The sequence below is a fragment of the Rhipicephalus microplus genome, chromosome 7, assembly GCF_043290135.1.
Source record: "Rhipicephalus microplus isolate Deutch F79 chromosome 7, USDA_Rmic, whole genome shotgun sequence".
Lineage (NCBI taxonomy): Eukaryota > Metazoa > Arthropoda > Arachnida > Ixodida > Ixodidae > Rhipicephalus > Rhipicephalus microplus.
In genome coordinates, this window is record NC_134706.1 from 117456108 (window position 1) to 117473841 (window position 17734).

Genomic DNA, 17734 nt, shown 5'->3' on the forward strand with positions numbered 1-17734 from the left:
TGCCTATATATATTTTTTAAATGGAGAGTTTTTACTTGGAACGGCAAGTATCTCGCTGAAAGCAGCGTGTGATTTGAATATCACGTAAAAATTTAAACTGCAATGTAGTTTGTTGCCTTCGGACAAGGTAATGGTCAGCGGCCAACTTTATTACGCCCGTATGACAATCTTATTCGCGCAACAACTGTCTTATATAACAGCGACAAATTTATAAATGTTTTCCAACGTTGCCGTGCTTTTGAGAGTGGGAGGAAAGTGAAAGGTCGCAATTATGTTTCCAAGCATTGGGAGCAACCGTTCCTGGTGCATGGTTGGGAAGAAACGTTCAGATTTTCACTTAGCATTGGAAAAATGCGACTGTGATGGACGCCTATTGAGGGATGTCATTTCGTGACCACCTACGGTTCGTTAGTTAAGGTAAGCGGCATGAGGATTTGTGTATGTCAGCAACATCTAGAGGTGACCCCTGTGGCCTAATGGGGCACTGAAAATCTTTTTGAGTGTGGTCAAGAAACACTGCATATTTGAAGCTCCCGAGAGGACGAGTGGCAGCTATTAGAGCACCCGTTTTTATTAGCATCAGTTCTTTCACGTGGAAAGTCATTCATGGAGCCGTAAACGTTTCAGCCCGATCTGATCACGATCAGAAGGTGTGTCGTGTATTTGCTCATGCAGTAAAATATTTACACTCTCCTTTAATTTTATAAATAAACGAGTGGAACGCCCTTCCGCGCCCCATTGTGATTATTAAAAAATTAACTGGTTTCCAGTCAGCTCTACTATCGTACTAAAGAGAGCAGTCCTACCGTACTAGTTGAATTGTCGAAATTTATGTTTGCAATTATTCTATTTATATTTCTGGCGAGGTCGTGTATTCATTGATCGCCTCTTTTACACTACCAAACCTTGTATTACTGATCTGTGTTTGTCTTTTTAAATGCGAAGAATTTCTTGGTGAACTTCGGTGACTTTGAATCTATCTATCTATCTATCTATCTATCTATCTATCTATCTATCTATCTATCTATCTATCTATCTATCTATCTATCTATCTATCTATCTATCTATCTATCTATCTATCTATCTATCTATCTATCTATCTATCTATCTATCTATCTATCTATCTATCTATCTATCTATCTATCTATGTATCTATCTATCTATCTATCTATCTATCTATCTATCTATCTATCTATCTATCTATCTATCTATCTATCTATCTATCTATCTGTCTGTCTGTCTGTCTGTCTGTCTGTCTATCTATCTATCTATCTATCTATCTATCTATCTATCTATCTATCTATCTATCTATCTATCTATCTATCTATCTATCTATCTATCTATCTATCTATCTATCTATCTATCTATCTATCTATCTATCTATCTAACCGCCTACGACTTTTAGCTCTCCTGGCCGTTTCGATAATGGTATCAATAGCAAACTTGGCATGGCATAACATGACTCTATGAAGAACATATTTGACTAGTCATAATATGAAGATTGTGACATGAATGTCATGATATACATTTCATGGTCCTGCAGCGCTCATAGTGGTTTCGTTCACATGGCATGTTGTAAAACTGGTATGGTGCAGCATGATTGCATGTCGAACACAAGCGACAGACCCGAACATGAAAATCATGACATGCGTGTCATCTAACAACATGACTACATGCCCACTCATGATTCGCTCGCGGCCATTTCGATAATGTCACATATGCCAAATTTGGTATTACAATAAGTGAATGGATTACGAAAGTATGTGACTTGTGCAAACATGAGACTCATGAGATGCGTGTCATGTTACAACATGACTACATGCCACGCTCATGATGCACTGGTGGCCATTTCGCGAACTTCATCATACCGAATTCGGCATTCCGGGACGTGAATGGATGACGAAGCTATCATACAGGTGTAAACATGATCAACATGAGATGCATGCCTTGTAACAACAACACTATCTGCTACGCTCATGATGCGCTTCCACCCGTTTCACTAGGTTCACATGTACCAGACTCGGCATTACGTGACGCTCATGGACTACATACGTAAATGACACATCCAAACATGATAATCACGACATGCGTGTCATGTATCAACATGACCATATGCCGAATTGACGACGCACTCACGGCCGTTTTGCTAGCTTCACATATGCGGATTATGTATTACGTGATGCCAATGGGTGACGAAGGTATGTGACTGGTGCAAACATGATAATCTTGAGATGCATGTCATGTCATAACAGGACTATATGCCACAGTCCAGGCGCCAATACATTTTGACGTGACGCGGTGTGCGTCCTCGCTGGCGTACATTTCGTCAAGTCACGCTGGCGTTGCCAGGCCAGGCGCCGGTCCTGCCATATACTCGCAGGCAAACGCCGCACCGCGTTGCTTTGACGCATGCGCATTTCAGTGCTCCCGGCATTCCTCCGTCACGAAAATAGGCAGACGCAGTGTTGCCTGGGTAACGCACCCACGCGAAATGCAGCATGTCACGTTTCACGCCGGTTGCCGTCAAGCCGCGCCGATGGATGCTGGTCGCGCCTAGCGTCAGCCTATAGGGTGCTCACGTTTTGCTAACGTAGCGTCGCTGTGCACAGCATGTGTGCGCGTCAACGCTAGATTGGAGTACATTGGGCTCTTCATGATGCGCTCGTGGCCGTTCCGTTAGCTCCACTTATACCAAATTTTGTGTTACGTGACGTCAATAGACGACGAAATATATGGCTGATGCAAACATGATAATCTTGACACTCGTGTCATGCAAGAACATGACAACATACCACGCTCATAGGGTGCTCTTGGCCGTTTCACTAGCTCCACATACACTTACTTTGGTAGCACGCGATCTGAACAGGTGACGAAGGTATAGGACACATCCAAACATGATAATATGACACGGAAGTCACTTACGGTGTCATTTACCTCAACCTCGTAACGTTGTGCTCTTTTTAAAGTGACATATCAACATTTCTCATTCGTGCTTCGCATATCAACAATTCCCACTTTACGTGGGATCTGCCAATTTTTCTTTTTTTTAAATTTTGTGCGACGTGGTTACGGGCATCGGTGGCGGTGGCGGACAACTACCGCGCTGCACGAGACCCGAGTTGTGATCTCATAACAGCTTTCGCTGTAAAATGACAAGTGCAAGAAAGCGAACACCACAAGCGCTTAATAACAACCAAAAGTTTTATCACCTGAATAAACAAAAACAACATCTAAACTCGACGCTCGACAAAAGAGGATTTAAAAAAAGTTGGCCCCGTATCTGCATGTAATCTGCAAATGTAATGGAAAGACGATTGTCTTACGTGTGAAGAAAGTGAACAAAAATTTTTTTGATGTTCTGCGCATTAAAATCGGTGAGTAGTGTTCCGGAGGCGCGGCGTTAGAGTGCCTCGAGCGTGCAGCGGAGGCGAACGAACGTATCAAGTCACGTCACACGTGAGATATGAGCGCCATCTGGCAGTTTATTTAGGAAAACAAAGTGCGTGGCCATGCGCCCCTTCTCAGAGGTGATAAGGTGTAGAACGCGAGGCGACGGGTAAGTGCCACCACCATTTCGTCTTAGCGAAGCGTTGAGAGCATTCCCCGTTCCATGCAATCGTTGCATAATAAGCGCAGCGTAATAAGCGCTACAAAATTACTTATGTATGCGTTTTCTGGTAAGAGATGCATATGCAGAATATATGCGTGTTGTTATGGTGCTCTAGACATGCGCGATAATAGCTTTTTAATTGACAACTGCACAAGCATGAACGCTCATCCTTGAGCAACATTGGTGGTCGCTGCGGATGCGGTCGGCCGTTTCAAGTACCTGATGCCGGTACGAGTATACAAACAGACAAATATACAGACAGACAAACAGACAGACAGACCAAAATTTTTGCGTCGAAGGTCCACAAGAAAGACTATCGTCTTTAAAATTGCATGAGTGGAATTCATTGCCTAGGAGTGAAGCAGTGCCTCAGGCAAGATGGCAGCTGCGGCGGCCATCTTACTAGGGGCCTGATAAAATATCACTGTTCAGAGATTAAGAATAGGGCGTTTACTTCACATGCCCAACGAGTGTAATGGGGAAACTTTTTCATATCACAGAGTTCTCCGAAGGCGTCTTAGAGCTACTAATTTTCTTTATCGAGCCTGTAATCGAAGGCAGAGTTCTTGGGAAATTCAGTCACCCATACTCGTTTCTGTGTGTTATTTCGTCGGGAATGACTATCTTTTAATACCAAAACTGACGTAAAATTTACACTATTATATCAAAGCCACTTGATCTCTAAGTGGCCACTATCAGGAAAGAGCATGTTTCCGACATCTTGGCAGTGGCAAAAGATGGCTTCACTTCTAGTGGCATGGCATCGCAGGAAATTCCACTTCTGCAATTTTTTCAAATTCTCCTTGCCCTGATCTAAAACCCTCGCATGCGCGTCGTGGGCGAGGCAAAGGGCAAGAAACCAAAGGAGAAAAATACTTCCTGCGAGCGCATGCGCGGGATTTAGTTGAGCGTCAAGTTTACATGTTATTTGTTTTTGGTTCAAGCAATAAACCTTTCAGTTGTGAGTAAGCGCTTGTGGTATTCGCTTTTTTGTTCTGGTCTTTTTTTGTGTGACATTTACGTCGTAATGAATCAGTACCGACTCGCTCGCCTCTCCATTTCACTTCCCAGTAAACTTTTTGTTTGGGAGGAAGACGAAGTGTCTCTCTGACAGAAAGCTGAGTCCCTCGGTTTTTCTTTTTTTGGGGATAACAATGTTTTCCCCAGCCATGTGTGGGTTCCTGCCGGCGCGCGATGGAGATGGAGTCGCACACGCGTCCACCAGACCCCACGAATCTCGCGAAAGCCGGCTCCAGGAAGTGCAACGGCGCGGAGAGCGACACTGACAGTGACGATACCACGAACTATTATGTCAGCAGTGAAGAGTGTGGTTACGACACTTTCGAGCTGGTGAGGAGCTGAAAGGCGAAGAGACGGTTTATGAGCACGCCATCCGGTTTGAATACGTCCACCATATGACCTTCGCGTAGTATTTCACCGTCATGTTCACGCCAGTTCTCGCCACGGACTCTATGAGGCGACTCAACAGGAAAGCCGTGTCTGCACAACTGGAGGCACTGATGCCAAACGAAATCAAAGACGTCAGAGTTAACACGCGCAAGAATGTTCTAGCCATTGACGTTAACCACGCGGCTGCGCTGGGCATATTGCGCAAGGTGACAAAGCTCAATGGCATGACATTCCACTCTCCCATACCGCTCGGCAAAGAAGTCATTGCTGGAGTAATTTATGATGTTCATGAGACCGTTGTCAACACAGACTTGCCAATCCTAATCAAGCCCGCTACAGAAGGCAACATCACAACAAGCGTTCTTCGTCTCGGCATGTCACGCTGCGTGAAGATCATATTCAATGGTGAAACCCTCCCGTCACACGTGAAGGTGGGACACTTTCGGCACGCTGTTCGTCCCTTAGTACTGAGGCCACTTCAATGCGGAAAATGTACGAAGTTGGATTACGTGAGCAGCGTGTGCAAGAACACCACCCCTTGTGCTCGATGCACTGAACCTCACGCCACTAGCAAATGTCAATTCAATACTCGGAAATGTTCGAATTCTGACAGGCCCCACGTTTCATCATCGAAGGACTGTCCAATTATTCGAAGAGAAATGGCAGTGCTAAAGAAAATGATTCGAGATCACTCGTCTCACCGGGAAGCAGCCGCATCTATTAGACGACGACGATCGCGTCATCGACAGCGCTCACAGACATCCAAAACACCGTTGTCTCATAAACCGCGCTCAAAGTCATCTCCACTTCTGTCTCCCAGAACAAGCGCAGTCGGGTCCAAGGATAAAGAAGCCGCCAACAGCGACAGAGCTGGCGCCTGGCCGGATGTCCCTCGACTACACGACACTAGAGAGCGGCATCACACTTCAGCAGTGAAGCACTCCTTGTCCGAATTCTCTAAACCAACAGAGAAGGATTAACAAATAGTCGCCATGGTCAGCTCCCTCGGGAGTAGCATTCGTGTGTTCGTGGAGAGGGTGCAAACACCAATAGCACGAAGCACGTCGCAGCTGCTGGATACCATCAGCCCGGTTCTACCAAGCCTTCAGATGTCGATTGTTTAAGAAGATTAGCAGCAGAACCATGGCTTGTCAACGGAAACAGCTATCGTTTGCAGATGATATTCAAAACGCCTTCATATTTGAATGGAATGTGAGACTCCTGAGGTCGTGAATATCGGATTTCCCGCAGTTCATGTTTTAAAACCGCTTCCCGATCATGGTAATCTGTGAGCCGAACTCATCGACTATAAGAATATCAGGATACTAGTCTTTCACCTCAGCCACGAATGGAAGTAGCAGCAAAGTTATTGTTCACATTCGCAAGGACCTTATTTATTTCGCCTATGCTACGTCATGCTATGTTATGCTATGTCATGCTATGTTAGCTAATGACCAGCGGCGCTTCTGGTTGGACATTTGGTTACTCAAAGAATTCACCTGATGCATATAAAAAAGCCCAGCGGCACGTCGCGAGTAGTAGACATGTGTGTCAGAGAGTAGACTTATGTGTTAGAGAGGAGGGATCGGCTCTTCGTGTCTCTAAGTTGTCGGCCCCAGTGCCGAATTTGTAATGCCTCTGTATATATGCTGTACATAAACCTTGTTTAACTCACCGCCGTCGCGTCCGCTCGTCTATCAGCTCTACGCAGAAGCAGTCGTGAGCTGAGAAACCTACGCTACCAAACGGCTGGTGATCTTCCCGGCGGAGTTCGAAGCAGTGGCGCCTTCGGGACCCTGTTGGCGTCGCTGTCTTTCGAAACTGTGGTTGCAGCGGTGAGATTCGTGGCGCTCTTCGTAACGTCGTTGGAGGCGCGCTTCGTAACAGTGGTCCAGATCACCACCACCGGATCACGAGAACCAGTACGTGTGCATTACTCTGAAGAAGAAGCAGTTGTCTTTTACGTTTATTGGCGTATATCTCCCGCAACTCAATTTGATTGTAAGAGGTTAACAGACAATATGGCAGCTATTCTAGGCTTTTGCATTATAACTGGTGATTTCAATGCACATCATCCAATATGGGGAACTTGAGGACAAACTAGACGGGGCGCTCACTGATATCCTTTGTGTCAGACCACAACCTGCACCTTCTGAGTGATGGTAGCACGACATACCTGCGAGGAACGACGTACAGCCGCTGCTTCGACCTGGCACTGGGGTCGGGTTGCCTAAATTCAAAAGTGTGGCGGTTTACAGATATCGAAACCCATAGTAGCGACCACATTCCGACATATGTCAGCATTGATGGTCAAGATACTTCGTCCTCGCCGGTCAATCGGTATATAGACTGGACACTTTATTAAGATCAAGTGAAAACACGTGCAGAATTGATTCCTCGTGTGGGTTAGAAAAAGTAATTGCAGATGCAATGAAAAATTGTACGCGCTGCTTCACACGCTCACGGAAGCGCACGGAGCTTGACATCGAATCATAAAGGCTTCGGGCGTTACGTAGACGTGCTGAGAAAAGATACAGGCATACCAAGTTGATTCTTGATCTCAGATTGGCAAAGCGTATGCAGAAAAAAATAGTTCACCGAAAAGACAAACTGCAGGATCAAAGATAGAAAAGCTTTTGTGAGTCATTAGACTCACACAAGCCATCGTCTCATGTATGTAGAACTCTACAGGATCTTCGCCCACACGCCATGCAACGTCATCCCTTCAAGGTTCCTGCACTTCGTCTCAACCGCCGTGAAATTGACGTTGCACCAAGTTTTTGTGCGAACATCACCGGTGGGACAGCCCTATTCTCTTATGCGCTTTTATGCAATATCCCCAGTCCTCGAGATATAGGTATGGATGCTCCATTTTCTTTGGAAAAGCTAGAAGCTGCTCTGACACTGTGTAGGTTTTTTTTCTTTACCAGGGCCCGATGGGATAATGTATACGGCTCTGCATCATTTAGGCCAAGCAGATAGACGAGAACTGCTAAATTTATTTAATCGGTCATGGGAAGAAGGCATCGTACCTCAAGAATAGAAACGGAGCTGTCTTGTGCCACTCAGTCTAAAAGCAGCGAAGTTTTCTCTGGTGCTGACATCATACCAGCCTGTAGCTCTCGCCAGCTGTGTTGAGAAAATCATGGAGCGCAAGATTCTCACGCGCCTGGAATGGTTCCTTGAACGGCACAACATTTACCCCGACTACAAGGCGGGATTTTGACGAGGCCGTTCATCGATTTACAGCGTCATCGATTTGGTGTCATCAGTAGAACAGCAGAAATTTAGGAAACGACTAGCACTTGCACTCTTTCTTGGTGTGAAAGGTGCATATGACAACGTTTCCCATCAAGCTATACTAGACACACTGCTGTTAATTGAACTGGGAGGGCGAATGTTTTGATGGATTCGAAGCTACGTGACACAAAGATCCTTTTTTTGTATATACTGAAGTTTGCCCAACCTCAGACCACTACACGTGTCGGGGCGTCTCGCAAGGTGGCGTTTTAAGCCCAGTTCTTTTCAATCTTGCCTTGCTTGGCCTGGCGGAAGCTCTCCCGGAAACAGTCAGTGTTTCAATTTACGCTTATGACATCTGTGTTTGGGATCTGCATTGACACGCATACAAGTTAGAGGAAGGATACAGAGGACAGCGTCGCAAGCATCTGACTACCTTCGCGCACAAGGCCTAACAATCTCAACAGAAAGATTTGCTTTGCTGGCCTTCATGCGCAAGGCGTTGAAAAGTTACCCGATAAGCTATAATGGACAGCCCATCTCTTACAAGCGTAGCCATCGTTGTCTAGGTGTCATTGTTGACCGCGACCTCCTTGTAGCTCTCACGTGACTAGCTTGAAAGCGAAACTGGTGTCTATTGCCCACGTCCTGAAAGTCATCGCTGGAAAAAGATTGGGTCCGTCATTGAGTTACATGCTACAGCTTTACCAAGCACTTTTTGTTTGTGTACTGCGCTACAGTTCACCTCTACTTACTAAACCTTGCAAGACAAACGTTCGAGCAATTTGGAGTGTGCAAGAACAGGCACTACGTGTTTGTCTCGGCCTGCCACGAACTACCTCAACCGCTGGAACAGTTATATTGGCTCGGGATCATCCGGTTACGGCCTACGTCACAACCGACATGATGAAAGCACACATTCGGCACATTTCACGGATGGTATCGAGCCATTTGACATTTCTGCCGTAAGAACGACCGCAAGTGTCGTTCTCTAAGGTCGTCAGCTCCCACTGCGTGTTTGCTACAATACGGTTTTATACCCTTGGCACGTTCAACCTCCGCCTTGTGGAGCCTACGACAACCCGACATGCGCCTTTCCGTCACAGGAATTAGAAATAAAAAAGTCCTTTCTGCCTTGGCCTTTAAGCAAGCTACTCTGGGCTGTTTACGCACTTTCTACGCTGACAGAATCCACGTATACACAGATGAATCTATTCTCCAGACTAGCTCTACCGGCACCACTGTTATTCTATCGCGACACATCATAATTCCTTAAAACTTTGTCACGTGAGCACATCAACTGGTTCTGAAATTGTTGCCCTGCGAGGTTCAATCGATTATATCAAGTAACAACCGGCTAATCGATGGGCAGTATTTTGTGACTCTAAGGCGGCTCTAGAATGTCTTTCGTCAGCACTTCGTCACGGGTCGTACGAAGAACTGGTATGGGAGATCAGAGAACTGCTGCACTATGCGACCGAACAAGGACATAAGGTTGTGTTCCAGTGGATACCAAGTCATTGCGGTATCTTTAGCAACGACCTCGCCGATGAAGCAGCCAGAACTGCACACGTACAAACAAACCCTGTGTCCGTACCTTTATCTAGGATTGACTCGGCTAGATACCTAAGTAAGCTGGCGCAGGACATGACACTCCAGAAATGGCAGTCATCACAGTTCGCACATCACAGACTATATTCTCTCGATCCATCTTTACGAATGCGGCTACGCTCTGGTCTTTCTAGAGAGGAAGGTACAGTGTTGTGCCGTCTGCGTCTGGGCGTAGCCTTCACCAATGCATACTCATTTAAGATAAGGATGGCTGACAGCGCGGAGTTCAATGAGTGCGCCGTCGATGAGACTATTGAAGACATCTTATGTTACTGTGTCACAAAACGAGCGCTCATAAACGGGCGCACCGCCAAATTCTCGCGACGAAGCGCCGAGAGGTCAACGATAAAAAAAAACAAGCATCTAAAGACTCCCCGGGCGCGCGTTCTCCTCCCCTCGGAAGCGTAGGTATGCCGACGAAACCTCCTCGCGTCGGCGGCCGAGCAAGCACTAGAAAATTCTCGATGGAAAGGGGCGTGGTGATACCGGGTTGAGTCATCCGTCGCGGACGGCCCCCGTATCGTCTCGCACTTTCCCCCGGCCTTCGCTGCGTATCCAGCCGACGAAACGATGAGAATTTTCTGGAATCTCGCGCGGAAGATATTTAATCGAGCAGCCGAGATGGGAGATCAGGAGAAGATGGAAGTAAGCGCCAGAGCGCGTGGGGTATTCCGCCGTGTAGTCGGCGAAGGTTTTGTCCGTAGTGATAAAGCAGGAGAAGAAGAGAATTTCCACCTGAGGGGTGAAGGCTCGAGCTACATGCAAGAGCGTTTGTCTACTGCTATCGAGTGAAGACGCGTGGCAACAGCTGCGTGTGTGAAGCCGTTGTGTTTCCGGCGAAGAAGGTTGAAGCTTGGAGAGTGGCCAAGTGAAGACGCGAGGTTTCCTAGAAGAGAAACTTCGGTGGCAGTTGAGGTTTCCTGGAACAGAAACTTCGGGGGCAGCGGAACGCAACAACGCTAGACTTTGAGTGAGTGATTCTCGGAAGAGTATCATCCAGACTTTTGTTCCAACAACTTTGGACTGAATAGGTTTTCTATCTGTTTAGTATTTAAGTGTCTTGGTTGTTGAATGCATGTGAATGCATTGTAGTGCGTATTGTTGTCTGTGTCTGTTGTTTCGAGTGTGGCTGGTTGTAGTGTGTAGTACGTTGTTTGATTGGTGACATATTGTACTCAACTATTGTGGAGTGTGCATACTTGTGTATTGTTTTGATCTGCCATAATTGAGAATATAATTTTGTTTTGTTTATCAACTATCGGCTCTGACTTGTTCTTTGGGCCACAGCCGGCGTCCACTGGTGCGCCAAATAGGACCACTTCTAAATTGTCCACGCTTTCGTGGTGCGGTTCGGGGAGGCTGATACTTCGGCCCCTCGAATTAGCCCGGCGATCGCCTCCCTAATTAACGGGACCTGTGACAATTGATGTGGCGTCCGCGACAGGACGCCTTTTGGTGCACAGTGTGTCCAAAGTAGTGAGAAAGAGCCTCGAGTTGTTGATAGTGCTATCGGAACGATTTTGTGTGTTGTTCAGTGTTCTAGTTAATGAGTGCAGGGGAGTGTTCCGATAGACTTATTTAGGCAGATACTTTTTGCACGCGGCAAGACTTCATTTGCGAGACACAATGGATCTCGAAAAGTTAGTAGCTTTTGGTGAGAAGAAGGGTCTTTCTGGAGCCGAACTTCGGAAATTGGTAAGCCAGAAGGAGAAAGAGGCGGTGGAGAGAGAGAGGTTGGCAGCTGAGAGGGCCAAGAAAGAAAAAGCAGCTGAGTTGGAGCGAGAAAGGCTGGCCGCTGAAATGGCGAAAGAAGAAAGAGAGGCAAAGGAGCAGCAGCTGAAAGAAGAAAGAGAGCAGCAATTAAAGTTGGAGTTGGAGAGAGAAAAGTTGGCAGCCAAAAGGGCGATAGAAGAAAGAGAGGCAAAGGAGGGACAGCTGAAAGAAGAAAGAGAGCAGCAATTGAAGTTGGAGCTAGAGAGAAAAGCTGGCCGCTGAGAGGGCAAGAGAAGAAAGAGAGGCAAAGGAGCGACAGCTGAAAGAAGAAAGAGAGGAAGGGGAACGGCAGCGACAGCACGAGATGGAACTCGAGCGGCTCCATTTGCAACAGCGAAGTGAAACTCTGGTTCAAGCTAGAGTTGAAAGCAGCGAACGGAAAGTTCATGGCTTCCGCTTGAACCCAAGCAAGCTGCTCGTAGCGTTTGATGAAAGGAAGGACGACCTTGACGCGTACCTTTACAGATTTGAGACGATTGGAAGGAGCCAGAAGTGGCCAGAACATCAATGGGCAACTGCTTTGAGTACTTGCTTGAGTGGTGAAGCGCTCAGTGTGTACGGTAGGCTGACGCCGACTGATGCAGCCAACTGTGCAAAGGTGAAAACTGCTTTTCTGAAGTGCTTTAGATTTACTGTGGAAGGATTCCGGGACAAATTTCGGACAGGAAAGCCAGCTGATGGTGAGACGGCTACGCAGTATGCCGCCCGACTTTGCCATTATTTCGACAGATGGGTTGAACTTTCAGGGATAGCGCAGGAGTACGATGAGCTTAGAGAGCTCCTAATTAGAGAACAATTTCTTACTAGTTGCCACCCAAGCCTTTCGTTGTACTTGAAAGAGAGGAGAGCTAAATCACTTGAAGACATGCTTGAATTAGCTGATCAATTCTTGGAAGCTCAAAGTGGCACTAATTTGGCCAAGCTCTAGAAGGAGTGTCCCGAAGATTTGAAGAAATCGGCTCCCGAAGAATAGAAGCGTGCACCGGTGAGCATTCTGCGATGCTTTCTGTGTAACCGAGTGGGTCACCGTGCGAGCGACTGCCGAACTAACTTCACGAGCCCCACGGTTGTAAAATGTTTCAAATGTGGTCAGACTGGGCACAAGGCAGACGCATGTCGTAACGGAGCGAGTCAAACTCACCAGGTATCTTGTGCACAAGTGGCACCAAAAACCGTTGATGACGTCACCGATGGATTCGTAGAGTTGAAAAATGGGGAGAAAATCCCTATTGTGGGTGCTGTAATGTCAAAACAGCAAACAGGTGCTACGAAGGGAATGTCTGTGATGGCTGGAAAAGTGGCGGGAAGGCGTGTAGACGTTTTAAGAGACACTGGGTGCTCCACTGTAATAGTACGAAGAGATCTAGTCTGGGACAACGAACTCACGGGCCAGACCAGCCTGATTTTTACCGTCGACCGTTCGGTGATAAGGCTGCCTGAGGCCAAGGTCAAGATCGAGACGCCCTTTTACAGTGGAACTGCTTCTGCCTTCTGCATGGATGATCCATTGTATGACGTAAATGTGGGGAACATCGAGGGCGCCCGTTCGCCGGACCAACCCGAACCACTGGAAGAAGACACAGAGATCGATCCACCATCGATTGTAAACCCTCACAACCAACCACGGCCGACGAGGACGTAGCGCAGTTGTGACCCAAGCACAGACCAAAGCCCAGTTGAAGCCATGGCAGCCCCTCCCTGCACCAAACTCTGAGGAGGACCCGAGCTTCATCTATGCGGAGGAACAAATCCAGGACGAGTCGTTTAAACCCTGCTTCACGCAAATCGACAAGGACCTGAGATGCCGTAATAGTAAATGCGCGATAATGTTCAAGCAGGAAGATGGACTGCTCTACAGGTACTATACGGAGCGGAGTGGTCGACGGATACGACAGCTCTTGGTGCCGAAGACCTATCGAGAGGCTGTTACGAAGCTACCCCACAATGAGATGATTGCTGGGCACCTGGGAGCCGAGAAAACCAAGGAGAGAATTCAGGAAGAATTCTTCTGGCCAGGTGTCACAGCCCACGTGAAACGTTTCGTGGCGTCTTGCGATATCTGCCTGTGAACTGTGCCAAAAGGAAGGGTGCCACACGTGTCACTCGGCTAGTCCCCCGTCATAGACATCCCCTTTAAAAGGGTAGCTATTGATATAGTAAGCCCTAACAGACCTCCATCTGGTCAAGGAAACCGCTATATCCGGACGCTTGTCGATTGCGCCACGCGCTACGCGGAGGCGGTTGCACTACCTGGCATAAAGACCGAACGAGTCACAGAGGCCCTCGTTGAGATGTTCTCCCGTTTTGGTGTACCGAGGGAAATCCTAAGCGATCGGGGCTCGAATTTTACGTCGGAGTTAATGAAGGAAGTGGCACGACTTCTATCGGTGTGCCAACTTCATACCACCCCTTACCACCCGATGGCCAACGGGATGGTAGAAAATTTTAATGGCACCCTGAAGACTATGCTTAAACGAATGTGTGCGGAGAGACCAAAAAACTGGGACAGATTTATCGGTCCGTTGCTGTTCGTGTACAGAGAAGTTCCCCAGGCAAGTCTCGGCTTTTCACCGTTCGAGCTACTGTACGGTCGACATGTCCGGGGACCCCTGGCGATCTTAAAGGAAGTCTGGACGAATCAAGAGCTGGACGATGAGCTGAAGACAACCTACCAGTACGTATTGTATCTCTGAAATCGTCTAGAAGAGACGTGCCGCCTAGCTCACGAAAAACTCCGAAGGGCGGGAGCACGCTACGCTAAGCACTACAATCAAAAATCAAGAGATAGAATATTCCAACCAGTGGATAAGGTTGTCATCCTGCTCCCAACTGACAAAAATAAACTCTTGCTGCATTGGAAAGGGCTCTTCAAAGTGCAGGCGACAATTGGGGACTTCGATTACTCCATAAAGACGCCGAGCGGGCCGAAAATTTTCCATGCCAATTTGCTGAAGAAGTATGCGGAGCGGGAAACGAACCGAGATGCGCCACATCAATGCCAAGTCATCGTAGGGGTTATTGACAATAGAGATGATACCGGTGCCGCAGTTTGTGCAGACAGAAGGGATTACTGACATCAAGATCTGCCCATGTTTGACGGACCAACAAAAGGAGGCGTTGCAGTAAACCATGACAGTGCTCTCTAAAACATTTTCGAATGTCCCGGGCAAGACAGATTGGGTGGAGGGCCACCTCGAGACAGTGACGGAGTCCCCATTCCACGTCAAACAGTACCCGTTACCTTTTGCTACGACTAAGGACATCGAGGCCGAGGTACAGCAAATGAAAACACTGGGCTTTATTGAAGTCTCGAAATCGCCCTATAATTCCCCAGTGTTGCTTGTGGACAAACCGGACAAAACCAAGCGGTTTGTAGTCGATTTCCGGCACCTGAATAACCTCATAATAGCAGATGCAGAGCCCACGCCTAGAGCAGATGCCGTTTTTGCCAGTGCCACAAACAAAATATTCTTCTCTAAGTTAGATTTTGTTAAAGGCTACTGGCAAATCCCACTCTCCCAGCAGTCAAAACCTAAGACTGCGTTTTCGACAAAATCCGGTCTCTACGAGTTTTGCTACATGCCTTTTGGGATCAAAACGGCACCCGCCGTAATCGCCCGGCTGATGCGACTAGTCACTGAGGGAATCCCGGGCGTTGAACATTACTACGACGACGTACTCATAACAAGCACGACCTGGGAGGAACACCTATTCACTCTTAGACAACTCTTCACTCGAATTCAGGCTGCCGGGTTGACCGTGAGACCGAGCCAGTCTGAGTTGGGAATGAATGAGATTGATTTCCTTGGTCATCACATTGGACAAAACATGCTTGCTCCGCTGAGAAAGACTCTCGACAAAATCCAAGCTGCACCCGCCCCAAAGAAGAAGCGACAGGTACGCGCTTTTCTCTGGTTGACCAGCTATTACCGGGAGTTCATTCCAAATTATGCCGAGATCAGCGCCCCTCTCACAGAACTGATCAAGAAGGGTGAAAGCAACTTAGTAAAATGGACGACGACACACGAGAAAGCATTTGCGAAACTCAAGGATTGCATCTCGAACCCTCCCGTGCTCCGCCTCCCAGGCTTAACCAAGGAATTCATCCTCTGCACCGACGCTTCCGACACCAGCCTCGGGGCTGTGCTCTTGCAGTCACACGAAGGGACCCTCCATCCTATAGCATACGCCAGTCGCAAACTACTTCCCCGGGAATCAGCCTACAGTACCATCGAAAGAGAATGTCTAGCTTGGTGTGGGGGACACAGAAGTTTAATATTTATCTCTACGTAGTTTCTTTCTTGGTCCAGACTGACCACCAGCCACTCCAATACATGAAACAGGCTAAACAGCTTAACAGCAGAGTATTGAGGTGGAGCCTGCTTCTGCAAGGGTATCAATTCCGAGTCGAGCACATCAAGGGAAGTGAGAACGTTGGTGCCGACTACCTTAGCCGAGTTTGAATCTTGTGGAAGGGTCTGAGAGCAGTGAATGCAATAGGCTGTGTTGTTATTGTGTTATCCTGTGTCACAAGTGTCGAAGTGTTTGTGCTGTGACGTGATGCATAGTATTCTACAATTGTAATGAGAGAACTTTGTACATTTGTATTGTTTGGAATATGTGATGGAGTGTTGTACTCATGTACATGCGGTTATATTTCATGTGTTGTGAGATTGAATTACATTGTACAATTGAATTGAGTGATCTATTGTGAATGTGACGTGTCATGAGCAACGGACTAGGTTACAGTCTTTTAGAGTGTGGAGACTGTTCACGCTCGTTTGTGTGGTTTTCAATATTATGAGATAATATTCTTAAAGTGGGAGCAGATATTAATTGTCACAGGTCCCGTAATTAGAGAGGAGATCGTCGGACTAATTCCAGGGGCCCAAGTATCGGCCCCCCCGAACCACACCACGAAAGCGTGGACAATTTAGAAGTGGTCCTATTTGGCGCACCAGTGGACGCCGGCTGTGGCCCAAAGAACAAGTCAGAGCCGAGAGTTGATAAACAAAACAAAATTATATTCTCAATTATGGCAGATCAAAACAATACACAAGTATGCACACTCCACAATAGTTGAGTACAATATGTCACCAATCAAACAACGTACTACACACTACAACCAGCCTCACTCGAAACAACGGACACAGACAACAATACGCACTACAATGCATTCGCATGCATTCAACAACCAAGACACTTAAATACTAAACAGATAGAAAACCTATTCAGTCCAAAGTTGTTGGAACAAAAGTCTGGATGATACTCTTCCGAGAATCACTCACTCAAAGTCTAGCGTTGTTGTCGTTCCGCTGCCCCCGAAGTTTCTGTTCCAGGAAACCTCAACTGCCACCGAAGTTTCTCTTCTAGGAAACCTCGCGTCTTCATTTGGCCACTCTCCAAGCTTCAACCTTCTTCGCCGGAAACACAACTGCTTCACACACGCAGCTGTTGCCACGCGTCTTCGCTCGATAACGGTAGACACACGCTCTTGCCTGTAGCTCGAGCCTTCACCCCTCAAGTGGAAATCCTCTTCTTTTCCTGCTTTGTCACTACGGACAAAACCTTCGCCGACTACACGGCGGAATACCCCACGCGCTCTGGCGCTAACTTCCGTCTTCTCCTGATCTCCCATCTCGGCTGCTCCATTAAATACCTTCCGCGCGAGATTCCAGAAAGTTCTCGTCGTTTCATCGGCGCGATACGCAGCGAAGGCTGGGGGAAAGTGCGAGACGATACGGGGGCCGTCCGTGACGGATGACTCAACCCCGCATCACCACGCCCCTTTCCATCGAGAATTTTCTAGGGCTTGCTCGGCCGCCGATGCGAGGAGGTTTCGTCGGCGAACCTACGCTTCCGAGGGGAGGAGGACGCGCGCCCGGGGGTCTTTGGATGCTTGTTTTCTTTTTTTATTGTTGACCTCTCGGCGCTTCGTCGCGAGAATTTGGCGGCGCGCCCGTTTTTGAGCGCTCGTTTTGTGACATACTGCTCGGCATACACAAACAAGAGCCTTCACCTGCGCAGTGTTTTAAATCAACTGGACATAAGTGGTTTCACTGCCGAGAAAGTATTGGGAGCATGGAACTG